The 13,941-nt window shown below is 43.0% G+C and overlaps 1 pseudogene; it reads right to left on the reverse strand.

Annotated features, from left to right (window-relative positions):
- The window catches only part of LOC141925515 (ras-GEF domain-containing family member 1B-like), a 97,706-nt pseudogene extending 89,395 nt beyond the window's left edge, over positions 1 to 8,311 (reverse strand).
- Positions 8,312 to 13,941: the final 5,630 nt, after the last annotated feature.

Raw genomic sequence — 13,941 nt, forward strand, 5'->3', positions numbered from 1 at the left:
ACTGGCCCAAGCTCACAGCAGATTAGAATGGCACAGAAGGCATCACCATCTGCTGTCTCTCTAGCATGCTGTGCAGAGTGAGCTTTGGAATCCTAGGCCAGATCCCAGAAGACAAGTATTCCCAAAGACACTAGCATTAACTGGAGACAATCCAGTACGTGTCAGAAGTCTTCCCCATCACTCCCAAACCCCACTTAAGCAGCTGCAGCAGATGGCACCTACCTCTCACCAGACAGAGCTGAGCATCAGCCTGGCAGGAGCAGAGAGGTCACACCGTCAGGCATATAAATCCACCGCTGGTCTCCAGTGTCCAGCACACTGTGAGGCTGGATGAAGTCTCCAGTGCAGAGCAGTCAAACAGGCCACGTGCCTTGGCAACATGAAACTCCACCGTAAAGAGGCAGACAGAGAGACAACAACTATTGTGGAAAAGAGGAACAGGTATTAAGAAAAATTTATACACACAAAACACAGAACCTCATGAGTGTCAGTTCAGTGTACAAGACCCAAGCAACTGCAGACAAAGGAAAGGCAGGAAAGAAAGCAAGAAAATGAGGACACGTGTAGAACAACTTGGGGGTAGCTCTCTGTCTAGGGTGCCTTTGGGATAGACAGGGAATTTCCCCTACTTAAAAAGTAACTTCTCCTTCCAGAACTACCTGTCTGGCACCTTTCATCAGGACACAAATTAAAAGCAATTCAGTGCACTCCTAAGAGCAGCACTACAAAGCAGACACTGCAGCCCTGGCACAATGCATTATGTCAGGAAGGTGCAGGAAAGGAAAAGATACTAGAAAATGCAACCTTGAGGCAAATCACACCAAGTCTCCAAAGTTCTAGACCCACTCCATGGTATTTCCTAACGGCCATACAAATGGCTGCAGCAGACCTCGAGCACCCTGTGATGATGTGACCTGCTAAAGGTTCAGCTCTCAGATTTTATATGCAACTTACATCATTCATCTGTGCCGCTGTTTCCTGCATATGTCATGTCTTCAGACATCTCTTCTATAGTTGACCCAAACACAAGAAAAATAAAACAGGCAGCCAAGCACTTAGCTCGAGGTGTAGTGGAATTCAGCAGCTGAAGTTGGTGAACGGCAGCTGAGCAAGACAAGCTGATGCTGCAAGCAAAGGAACAACAGCGTAGTGCAGGCATTTGAGTGTTTTCATAGTCTCCTAGTAACTCCTACAATACCAGCACAACCGATATTACCAAGTTCATAGCAGAGACTTGGTTTATAATTTTTCCATGCCCCATGCACTGTTAACTCCCAGTTCTGCCCAAAAACTGCCAGCAAGGGTTAAAAAGTCCACCAGCTCTCACCTGGCTAACTCTGACTGAAACAGCTTTCACATGAGGTCTCACCTCTAGTGTGAATAACGGTGCAATGCATGTAGCCTTCAGCAGTCACTCCTACAGGCTGCTTTAATGTCACGCACATGCATGACATTCCCGAACATGAAGCTAAACTTGGAAAAGCAACTCCAGCAGCAGCTGTCACCAGCACACTGCAGTAAGGGCCAGCAAGAGGCCTGCTGTGCACTGCAGTACAATCCATAGGAACAGCTTTCCTCAGCTTCCGCAGCAAGACTTTGTTAATTAACAAGGACTTCCGAAGTTAGTGTGCCTATTACCTGGAGCTGACTGCCATGGGATACCACATCCCCTAATGCATTCCCATCCCAGAGAATAAGGTACGATACCATCAGAAGAAACCACTACTGACTGTATCAAAAGAAACCACCACTGACTACAAAAGAATAGAGTGCAAAAAGATTCCAGTAAAAAAAGATGTCATTTTAAATCATAATGAAGCTTCCAGCTGTCCTTAAGGTGAAATGAAACGGAATTTATTTCTGACATTACTCTTCCTGGTACTTTCTGCAAGATGAATGTCACTGGATGATGGATATTACTGTGATTCCCAGTTTCCAGTTGTGGTTCCCATCATCAGCTGCCCCAAAGGGACAAGATAGAAAGCAGAAGCAAAAAGCCAGCTAAAACAGGTTACCCACAGTCATACAAGCTATTTCCAGGTTCCAAGTTGAATTGATTCTTGACATTATCAGAAGTCGAAAAAAATTCAAAGCAGCAAGAACAGTCCCTTATCAATCCCAACAATAAATTTCTATTTCAAAATTGCCTAATGGCTCATAGGGCGTCACTTGGCATCAGTTGTAAAGAACCGTAGAGAGAAGAGATGGGCAGCTAAAAATGGAAAAGTGAAGTTTAAACAGTCTGGAGCACAGTATCACACCGATACCGAGACCTTGGGTTACTGTTTGGCAAATTATATTTGAGTATGATAAATACAAAGGACAGGAAATTCAGAGAGGAGTAGGTCATTCCAACCCAACTCCTCCTGCAGGAAAAAAGCTTTGGGAACTCCCCTTCATGTGAAAGTACTGACTGAAGACTTAACCTATCTGGTCCACCACTCTTTTCATCACTTACTCACACGACAGTCATCAAAACACAATCACAAGGTAGCCCAGCTCCAGGCATTTACAACCGATGCAGTTGTGGCCCCAGCTTGGCCATCGCTTTACACGCCTCCCTAAGCTGGGTTCATTTTAGCAGCGTTCAAACGAGTGACTGTGCCTTGTGCAGGGGCCCTAGCACAGCACTGCCGTGCTGGCTTTTACCTTGGTAACACCACACGGTAGGGATACACTGGCAAACTCAACTGAATACCAGACTGCTCCAGAAAACTGCCTTTACTAAAGAACACTTTTGCTAATTGTAAATTAAAGACAATCCTGTACTGTAACTATTCCGAGGGAATTACTTTATTTGCAGTTTCATGTTGCATTTTAAGTCTCAAGGGATATCAAATATCACTTTCTGCATTTTCCCATTAGAGCAAAACAAGTACCCATTGCTTCACTGAGCCTTCACAGCTGCTCAAAGGTATTTACAATTATATTCAAGACAATGATCAATATGGTTTTTGCTGGTAGGAAAGTTCAATTCCAACTGTGCTATTTTTGCTGCAATGGAAGTTGAATTTTGTCTAACAGCAGCTCCACCTTGTTCTCAATACAGTCTCTCTCACTCACAGATCAGTCTGAACAATCACATCAGCAGGGGTCGAGGGAGAAGAGCTCCCTATTCAGCTTGTGTCCCTCCTTCAACTGTCTGATTCTGGAACGTTACAGAACTGCTTTTTAGCAGTACCTGCTTTTAGGACATTATTTTCAAACAGACCACTGCTTGACCGACTAGGCCATTGCTTTACAGCCTCCAGACACGCTGTGGCTAAGACAGGCTAAGCATTAATACAGAATTCTTCAGCAGTGCCTCAGCTGTATCAGTTCCAAATGGATGTCTCTCTTGCTTTGGTGTGCACACGGCTGAACAGTGCTTTTCCTCAAAGATTAAAATGGCACAGCTGAGGCATCAGATTTAGCTTACAGATGATGCAAATCCAGCAAACGAAATGAATGCAACAGAAGTGGATTTCTATTTTTTAGTAATGCTTTGAGAAGGAAAGTGACTTTGACAACATGTCTGACAAAATATTAGCACTAATTAGATCAGCTGATACGTGCATATACCCCACCACTGCCGTAGCTTCATCCAAAATTCTGTTAAGCTTTCTTTGATTGAAGAACAATACACTCAGCGTTCACCCAGTCTGTACAAGTGGATTACATGTCTGCCATAGGTACAAAATGTTGCTAGGGCAGCTTTCCAAGCTGTTCTGACAAGCAGGCAGAGGCAGCGGAGCTGTGCTAAATGCATGCAAGCTGTCCAAGATCAGGAAAGCTTAAGCAGCTAAATAATATTGCTGCATTTACCTAGGTAACAAGTTCCTTCTCCTAGTGAAACCATTCCTCTGACATTGCCCAGTGTAACAGAGTCTCCATTTCTCAGTTCAGCCCTTTGGCATTAACACAGGAGCGCACTGTATCTGGGGCAGCTCTAGTCCCAACTGAAATGCCTCAGGGAGGTGGGATGGGTCTCAGCCCTTTTAACACAGCTATACCAAAAGCAGGCTCAAAAGAAATCATTTAGAGAAATCCAAGTAAAAGCCGTTGGAAAGCAATCAGGGCTTCTCCTAGTGCCTCTACTAGAGTAAGTAATAAAGTTGTATCCTTGGCTCAGCAGGCAATTGCAAATGGCAATGCTCACTGACATCAAGCAAGCTGGCCTTCAAAGTGACATGCAAGTTCCCGGACATTCTTGTAAGTGAAAAGCCCTTTCACGGCACTCAGAATCCCACAGCTCCACTAGTATGAAAACATGAACTGAAATAGCCAAATGCATCAGGACTGGACTTGAAATAACATCAGTAAATGAGATTCGTCATCTCAGCCTCAACACCTGAGTTCAGAGCCATTTGCATCTCTTCTCAGGATCCATTTGCTGGGAGACTGCATCAGGAAGACAAGACAGAAAATCAAATGCCTAAACAGAATTAAGATCTCTTCTGCACCTTGTTAGTGAGAAAACATTGTCTGTACATTCGAATGCTTCATCCCTTGCTACATAGCCACAGCTCGATAATAGAGTAAGCGTCTGGTGGCTGACAGGCTGTCTGCCTTCTGCAGCCATCGGCCGCTTTTCAATTTTTCTAATCAGCTAAGCAAAGGAAGAAAGTACAGTTCTTAAATTCTGCAATTGTGAAGACACTATCGCCTGCACTACAAGAAAGACTGAACAGCACCAGGAATCTATAGTGAATCCATGTGATACTTCACTGCTCAGAGGGAAAAGTCCATCACCATCCCAAGCCTGTTTTGCAAAGTTGTCAGAATTCCTTATACAGGTCCAGGCATGAACATTTGTCTACGTGTGGCAGTAGAGGTGTAGGGGGAACCACTATTTCTCCATCTGGTTAGAGTCACTTCCATGGGACTCCAAGCATGAGGAAGGAATAGGAAGACCTCTGCCTCAGTTCCTTCATTTAGGCCAGGTTTGGAGTACAAGAGAAAAGGATTTAAAGTACATAATTTTATCCCAAGAAAGAGGGGAGGTAACTAGGGACCAGATCCTTTTATGTCATATTTCAGAAGCCACTGTGTTCGAGTGTGGCATGAAGCACATATTGCCCTCTTCCTCTTGACAATGCCCCCCCCAAAAAATCAGTTCTGAGCCAAGAGATATTATTACTCATCAGTACGTACATGCTAAGCTCTTTTGGGCCATGCAATTATGTCTGCTTTTCTCCACAAGGGCATTAAAAACATGCTACATAATCATTACTGCACTTGAAGTAGCTGAAGAAAAAGCACACTGGGAAAAAAGTCAGTGCCATCCTTCAACTCCCCAAAAGGCAGCAAGCCAGCCATGCCCTGCAGGCAGTGCCGTGCGCCACACTGGGTTGGCCCCATTTGTGCCCTGGGTGCTAGCTGTGCCATGGTTTTTTCCTCCATGCACAAATTTTACAACTAAGAAAACTGTGCCTCATGGTACCACAGGGGCTACATTATCTCTGCCACATCTTAAAACCAGGATCAGCTTGTACACAACATGAAGAATCAGGATAACAATTAATGAAGACTAAAAGGATATTTGCTAATTTCATCTCCTCATTCACCTCTCCGTGGGCATCTAAACACACAGCTAAGAAGCCTTTTCCTGTTCACTGATGCCACAGAACTTAGAAAACCTGCATAAGATCTTAAGCTGCGAGTGTTAATTTTAAAATCTCAGTGATGTTCAAGAACATTTTCCTGTTGATTTCAGTGAACATAACATCTTCCTACCAGAAAAATCTTGGTAGCATTAAGGGCTGTCCACAGCTAGAGCCTGCAAATACACACACAGATACAGACACACACACATACAACACACACGGCATCCTGCTCCCGTACGGATCTCACAGGGGAATCACCTCAGGGAACCTCAGCACAGCAGGTTCTCTGCTGTCATCACAGGAGCCAGACTCTCTCTCAAACATCAGTCCCGCTGATCAGTGAAGATGTACCACACACTATTACTGTTTAAACTTTGATGCACAAAGTAAAGCAGGTCATGTACTCTGTGCGCTGGAATGCAAAAGGAGGTGGTAACAGAAACCACCAAATCGCTGCAGTTCCATTGTGTTACAGAGTCCTTGGGGCTCGGGAGACACCACAGTGCAACAGGAACCACCCCACAGATCTGAGTGCAAAGGGTCTCACTCTTGTTGTGCATTCTTAACTGCAAAGCCTTCCTATGAGGCTGAGCTCAACGCCAGCCTGGTCCTACCTGTGCCCCATGGCAGATGCCCGAGCAGTTGGTGCTTCAGAACTTCTCCGAGCCTGCGCAGTCCTGGGAACAGCTCGCACCAAAGAATGGAGCCACGGACGGCCTGCTTGGATGAGCTGGTGCGAGGGCTGCACGGCCACATCACTGTCACTTCGCAGCACAGGCATTCCTGGTCTGCAAGAGAAATCCTGAGAAGCTGGTACTTTCTCCTGAAATGCTCCCTGAGCTCTCCCTCTCCTCTGTTTTCAGAGGCCCCCGTACACATGGGAGATTCTGGCACGCCACAGAAACACAGAATGGTCGAGGTTGGAAGGGACCTCAGGAAATCATCTTGGCCAACCCCCTGCTCAAGAAGGGCTCCCTCGAGCTCCTGCCCAGGACTGTGCCCAGACAGCTTCTGAACACCAGCCCTGTCCCCGCTGGGTTACAGCTCCCTCCGCTCCTCCGGCCTGTCGCAGAGTGCAGTCACCTCTCCCCACAGTGCTACATGCCATTGGTGCCTCCAGCAAAGTGCCACAGGAGCAATCACAGCACTGGTGGCTTTGTGCGGGGCTGGAACAGGGGGGCGGACATTTTTATTTTCAGTGCTACAGAAAGGCATCAATTCCGAGCACAGAGATAAGGCTGGAACAAGGGAGGGCAGAGCCGGCTCCTTACCGTTATCAGTCCTTATCTCCACAGACTGGGGTGGAGCTCGGGGCTGTGGGTGGAATCACACGGAGCACCCAGCAGCACAACAAGGAGGGGCGGGGGGGTAAGAATTGCCCCACCACAAGTAGCTCGAGTTCTTTAATATTCAGTCTTTGTCAACATTGTTTCCCTGAGACAGCATAAAATTCCTTTTGCAATTGAAACTCTTGTGTGTTTATTCTACTGAATCCAAACACCTCTGTTGCCCTGTGTTTGTCCCCTTTGTGTATGCGTATATATATATAAAAATATTAAGGTACTATTAAGTAAGTTAGTGTGAATCTTGTCATTTTAGAATCTGTGAATAAGTTGCTTTTCTTTCTTTCAGTATTTCTGAATGATTTTGTAATAATAAATTGCTGTTAGCTATTAATAAACCTAGATTTTTCACTAAACCATTACCCTGTCAATACTTTCATCTGTGACACTGCTACAACAAGAAACAAAAGGTTTTACTCTTTATTTTCAAAACATGCAAGGCTGAATTAAATTATAATTATGGACTTATGGCAGAAGATAAACGTCTGCAGCACACACCCAGAACTTCGCTTGCATCAGATTTTTGCTTGAGCATTGAACATTTTACTTAAACTAAGCATGCTCCCCATTTTTCTCAGGGAAATCTTTAAAAAAAAAAAAAGAATTTTAATCAACCCTTTTGGAGTCCACAGGAAGCAGAAGCCCAAAATGACAGCTCAGAATTATGAATTGCACTATCCTGCAGGACTGTTATCACTAAAAGCCAAGAGATTTAACACCCAAGGTGGACAGTTTTTAGAAAAATCCGATTATTATGTTCACATTTTGTCTCAGCATTAAAGCCTGACAATTTTTATCATAAATTGTGAGTGCCATCACAATCACTTTTAGAAAAAAAACCTGTACCAAGTCCCAAAATATTTTACATATTAAGAAGATATCTATTAGCTTCAGGGCTACATGCCAGGATACAGATTACAGTTCCTGTCTTGACTGATAACAAGGACCAAAACAAAGTATTGTCTGTAATGAAGTTAAAACTCCTTCTATCACTATTCATCATCAGTAGCAGAAATTAGCTTTGGGTTATTAAAGCTGAGGATCAAAAGTCCCATTCAGAGAAGTAATGGTAATTATCGTAAAAATAAGGTAAAAAGCAGCTTTCTGGAAGTAAAAATTGGTAAGATGTCCCTAGCACATAAATGCAAAGAAAGGAGAAAAAAAAAAAGGAACTTACAGCTGTGCCAGGACCAGTTACTGAGAGCTCAGCTTCATCATTCACTCCTCGAGCTTTCTGCTAGAGAGGACACACCAGGGGAAAACAGGGATAGAAAACATCTTCCCTCCTGCCAACTTTGGAAATTCAAGCCAACAGGAGTTGAATTAAGTGCAGCATTCAGATGCCATGTGGTGTAGCCCCCAGCCACAGGCTCAGCTGCTGAGTATCACGATGCTGATTGTAACAGCTCAGCACAGACAGCAGACAATCCTCTGGGTCACATTTATCAAACCACACAGCACTAAGACGAACCACACTGCAAGGCTCATCAACACAAAAGCAATCCAGACTTAACACGGGTATAAGCAACACAACAGGCGCTTGTCAGGGAAGGCAAACCTCTTAAATATCTTAAGAGTCCACACAAGTCAATGGCCAGCAGCTCCAGTGAATCTGATCACACCCTTGTCCCTACTATATAAATAACCTGTGTCAAAAGGGACACGACAGGTGCTCCACAGCAGGTAGGAAAGGCCATGCATTTGTCTCCTTCCCCCCTCCCAGGGGGATACTATATAGCAAATATAACGCGCATAATCCACAAACACACATGCACTAAAACTTACTCTTTTGGTCCAAAAAATGAAATAAATGTCTTAAACTTCCTAAAAGTTCTCGCTTTTCCCACATTCACCTTCCCCGCCTTCTTCCTCATTCTCACACTAAACTGCCTTTTCCAATCTCCATGGCCACTCCTGGACTTGAAAATCATCCTCTGCTCAAATTGAGGAAGTCTGTCCATCTTTTTCCTCTGTGTATCTGGGCATAGAAAAGAGGTTTATTGAAGAGATGAAGGATTTTCTGAGAGAACTTCTAAACAGTGTATTCAGGACGTATCACTGAATTTTCTGTCCAGTACATGACTACAGAAGCCATTCATTTTGCATGTCTATACATAAAATAGTTTCATCCCACTCACCTCTTCACCTGGCTGCTTTTCAGTCCAGGGCTGTTTCCCGAGAGAGAGCATGGGCTGGAAACAAAGCCCTGACAGCCGCCACCTGGACCTACTAAGGGTGCGCTGAGGAGTGTCCACTCACTGAGTGATGCCCTGCGATTCTTCAGCCTCAGGATGCACACACCTCACAAACTCTTTTTCTTTCAAGCCCCTGAGAAATCCCGTGGTTACTTGTGCCCTTTGGAAGTTGTTCTTTTGTCCCCTGTGGGAGGGAGAAAGGACCAATGCATGGCTTGATACCTGAGAAGGCCCCTGTTTCTGCAGCCAGTTGATCCACCTGCCTTGGCAGCATATTCCCTTTTAAAGTATTTCCCCCTGCTCTGCACTAACACAAAATTTCCTGATACAGGACTACTGTGGAACTCCTTTCATCTTCATTCTGAGATGAAAATTTTGAACTTTCTCATTCTGGTTGCTCTTCCTGTTTCTTTCCCTTTACATCTTCTTTGATATCTGCTTCTTCCCTTAATTACTCTGATCAGACAATTTTAACACCTTCATTTGGTTGTTCCTCTACTTCGAAGCAACTCTTGGCGGCTTAAACAATATATGATATAACACACCTTGCCTTTTAACACAGAACTGTGTTTAGACATAGGTACTTTTTTGTACAGTTAATTTGGAGACCTTGTTTAATCTTTTCTTTAGAAAGGGTGGCCTTCATGTTCTTAGCAATGCCACCTACCTGCTGATAAGCCAAGTATTATCACCATCATAAGCCACATGGCAGATTATGGGACTTACTTCCTATTCTGAATAGCATATTGTAAGCCTTTTTTCCATGTGCTATGATGGCATGCGAGTGGGCTTTCCTTCACAACAAGATCCACACTCATTCACTAGACTCTTGGACATTCCTCTGTAACCATAACACTGTTAAAAGTTCTTTCATGTATTTCTGAAGATGACCAGCCTACAGGAACTTCAGGGACATTTTCTGGGCCCAATTTTTCCTACCTTACATTTCTCCAAACACCACCACAGTATTTACACCACAAGTTCCCTCCTGTGCACTGGAACACACTGCGCTAGTGACAACTCAATTATTTCTTCAGTCTTGCAATATAAAATAGACACCCTAGGCAGTACAGAATTAAGTTGATGCTTTTCAGCAGAAATTCAAGGCAAGTTTCTAATTATCGTGGTTGAAAAAAAAAAAAATCCAAGTGAGACTGGACAACAGCTCCCCGCCGACACATGTGCTAAACAAACCTGTCAGTGGTTGCCAGTCTGCACAACAGGCCATGAACCTCCCGGCTTAGTCCCTTCTTCTTGGTATGCCAGCATGAATGCAGCTGCACCTGGAATGACCCTATGAGCAGGGTCCCTCTGCCATCACCCTCTTCAGTCTGCCATGGGATGCTATGAAGTTCATTCAGAGTAAATCCAGGATGAATCTGCCCCTTCCTGCCATAACCCAAGGCAGAAGTCTTCTTGTTCTATGGAAGCGTTGCCTGATGTATGGCCTAGATGTGGCTGTGGGAGGGAGGGAGTCTGACTAAATCAGATGGTAGTAGCCATTGTCATTTGCTTTTGCCTCTCAGCCTTTTGAAAAACCATTCATTCCAATTCTCAAGATGAAATTTATATGCTAATTATCAAACTGGAATTTATATGCTAATTATCAGCTAATACTTGTCTTCTGTTTAAAGCCCTTGAGGAAGCTGTTTCAATTTATCTCATATGCCACCTAGAAAGTTACTCTTCATTCCATGTAACTGTCTCCAAGGGGTGCATTCACAGCCTTTGTGTTGTATATATAATAAGCAATGTTAATATATACAGTTTTAGACTTCTTTGAGTCTACTCAAAGAACTACTTCTACTCCCATTAGATCAAAACCCCACACTTGAAGTATCTCATACTGGTTTTCTAACTCCATCTCTAATGTTAGATTTAAATTCAGAGTAACTGATATATTCTTCTTACTTCTAGTGATCTCCTGACTAACCAACAACTAAACACTCACTCTTAGGATTCACTTCGTTCAGCTCAGGCTTTTGTTTCTACTGCCTCAGGCCCCATGACTCATGATGTCATAACAGCTTCAACTCACACACAAACACAACATACTACAAAGGTGATCTGAAATTAAGATATCACCAGCACCTGAACATTACCAATTGAAAGCTCGCTAACATAACTAAATTCATGCAGCAAAACAATCCAAGACCTTTTGTGTCCCAGGACCTTAACCTGTACAAACTTCCTCTCTGATCTTGGCTTGGTCATCTTCTCCCATTTCTCAGTTCAAAAATAAATGGATGATAGTATTTTCTTACTTCACCAGTATGTTTTAAAGATGCACGTCAAGAATGTGAGCCACTCAGATACCAGAGTAATGGGGCCATAACCAGGACAAAACAGGTTGTTTTATACTGATAAACTGATTTGTGCTCCAGCAATCTCATAAGAGATTCACCATGTCTGTAACTCTGACATTTTAATTACTAGCTATATCACTTCGCACTTCAAATTCACTCCAGTCCAGTTACTGCTCAAAAAAATTCAAGCAGTCTATAAATACTTCTATATCTTATATTTCAGTATTTTTTAAGAAATAAAGGTATGTATTGTTTGTAATTGGTCTTGTGGTTCAGCCAGCTGGCACTGCAGAATGACCAGCTGGACACGAAACACGAGAGACTTCAGATGACCACTGTGCCAAAAGACTGGATACAATGGGTAGTGGTTCCAGACTGAGACCCGTACTGACTGCTTGGATAATTAACACTCACAGCAATGCTGCAACTGAGTTAAGGCTGATACTGGAGTCCAGTCCTCATTAAAGCTCTGTTCAGTGTTGGCTGAAGAAATGGGGAGAAGAGAATGCAGTAAGGGGGAAAGATGTTTTGAGAAGGTCATCTCTTCTGGGAATGACCACCCTATCAACAGGTCATCATAAAACCTGATGGGGTGGTTTCACCACACTATACAGAACATAGCCCCTACATCCCAACTAATACAATTAACTTCACATGCCACAGGACCCATCTTACAACAGTGTTCTTTAGAAATGTACTCTTAGAAATCAGAACTCCTTCACACCACTGCCTGTCAAAGTTTCAATGACATAACAGAAGGTAAAGCAACTATCTACCCATTACTAGAATTTTTGGGGTATACCTTTATACCAGAAGAGTATCACTGAACTGACGAGGCAGTGTAAGTTTGCAGGGTCCCACTGTGATAAGCCATTCTATCTACCTCTTGCTCCTGAAAGAAAAACCCCTGTGTCAGCATTATCAAAACAGTCTCTATTTGACATGAACACATGCCATGGGCTAAGAGACCGCTGCCTGCCAGAGCAAGCACACATCCTCAGTATTATGTGATCAGCAGAACAGCTGGAATCACAATTAAATTCAAACAGCCATAAACATTTACGAAGCTTAAAGGAAAAGATTTCAAATGCACCAATAAGGTCACATTGCTTTAGCCAACTCCTGAGGGGTCAGCACCGGTACGTGTAAGTTTGCTGTAGTCTATCAAAGCTGCTGTGAGCTATCAATACCTCTTTGTCAAATACGTTATCAGCTAAGAGCAGGAATGTTCAATTGTGGGAAGATACCCCACAGCAAGTCCACAATACAACCAATTCAGAGTTCTATCCTAGAAAGTTTAACTAAAATACAAAAATAGAGATTGCTCTTAACATGAAGAAATCATTCAGTTGTCAGGGAATTAATTTTACCTCAGTTCAGCAAAACATGCTGAACTGCACATGCTCAAGTCTAGCTTAACCAAATACAGAAATACAAAGGATCTTAAGAAACACATGCTTCAAGATTTTACTCAACTAAGACTTGGCCTACTTCTTTCCTTTATATTTGTACAATAAACAATAGGGACTGGCAGTGACTTGCGACCAGCAAAGATAATGTTTACTGGAGGGGCACATGAGCACTGCAAGGTACTATTAATTCAGATGTTCCAAAAAATATAATTTCATGCACCAATCTTAAATGGTACATTAAAAAAAAAAAAATCACAATGAAGCATCTAAAATAAATGTCATTTGAAGTCAATGACAAGACACTGCCTGATCTCAAGGAGCTTTGAATCCTATCTCAGAAGAAACACAGCTGAACATGCATTGTGTGAGTTGTTTTTCAGTCTTCCATTTTTTTATCAGGATAGCATTTAATTTCTTGCAAGTTGTTCAGAAAGTCTGATCACAAACTATTTCTCAACACATTTCAAATAATCTAAGCTAAATTATACATTTCAAGTCCAATGTTACTCACTGCAGTGTTAAGAAAGCACTATGCCATGACACAGATGCACTCTCAGAAGTAACAGGGCACTGGCAGTTTCTCCCGTTGACAGGTATCTGTTTCTGATACACAGTGAAAATGTCACCTTAGCAAGTCAGTGTGATATCAGAATCTGCTGAAAGGCAGCAGAGATTAGTGAAGCAGAGCCTTCTCTTGCCTTGCTGCCATCCCTGACAGCAGACCATTTCAAATACTTTCAGGACTTCTCCCATTCTAGCTGTCAGCTTTCACAGGTATAAAAAAACCCCAACAAATAAACAAACAAACCAACCAACAAAAACCAAAACCAAAGAAAAGCAAAATTACAGTTTCATTACTTAAAGGGCACGTCTGCAGAATGATCAGCTTAGAGTATTAAGCCCTCACTGCTTTCTTCTCATATCTGAAAGTAGAGAAGCAAAACCAATTTTTTTTTTTCCTATTCATGTCCACCACCTTTTAGTGCTTCAAGTTCTAGGAATAAAATTTGTTTCTTATGCAATTTACATCACATGAGATGCCAAAGGGAAGTCAGGAAGAAGCACTGAATCACCTTCTATTTTCACTTGCTATTCTGTCT

The sequence above is a fragment of the Strix aluco genome, chromosome 6, assembly GCF_031877795.1.
Source record: "Strix aluco isolate bStrAlu1 chromosome 6, bStrAlu1.hap1, whole genome shotgun sequence".
In the NCBI taxonomy this organism is placed as follows: Eukaryota; Metazoa; Chordata; class Aves; order Strigiformes; family Strigidae; genus Strix; species Strix aluco.